Below are 574 nucleotides of genomic sequence, written 5' to 3' on the forward strand. Positions count from 1 at the left end.
AACTGTTGACCTTTCTACCCAAAGGGCATTTACTATTCCCTTTGTGTATTGTTCACCAGCCAAAGACTTGGAGTCTTATCAGCCCTGCCAATCATTTGTGTCATGCATATTTAAGTGGTTGTGGGAACATAAACGTGGCACAAGTACGCAAAATGGCCTTAGTCACTTTTCCTCACATACAGTTTCTGATGGCTCCTTGACTGTCCACCAACACAACATTGCCCTAAATAGTTTCTTAGTGAAATCGGTCATCCTGACTCGTCAGTGGTGCCATGAGCAAGTCACGCATTACAAAGCACTTTCTAAACATATTTCACACAAAGTTCCCATGGAAACAGCATTAACATATTGAATCCGACTTATTACTCATGGCTGACACGCATCTTGGCGTTTGGTGAAATTTGGATTCATTCAGAACGATTTCACGTTTGCCATTCTCAGTAGACACAAACATGAAGATTAGAGGAATAGAGTGGGAGTTTCCCGCTCTTGTTCTGGCTTCAAATAAAATGCATAAAAAAGGGCTGCTTTTCTTATGCGGACCCCCTCCTATAGATGTCCACCCTTATACACA

The sequence above is a fragment of the Sinocyclocheilus grahami genome, unplaced genomic scaffold (assembly GCF_001515645.1).
Source record: "Sinocyclocheilus grahami isolate Dianchi unplaced genomic scaffold, SAMN03320097.WGS_v1.1 scaffold266.1, whole genome shotgun sequence".
NCBI lineage: Eukaryota > Metazoa > Chordata > Actinopteri > Cypriniformes > Cyprinidae > Sinocyclocheilus > Sinocyclocheilus grahami.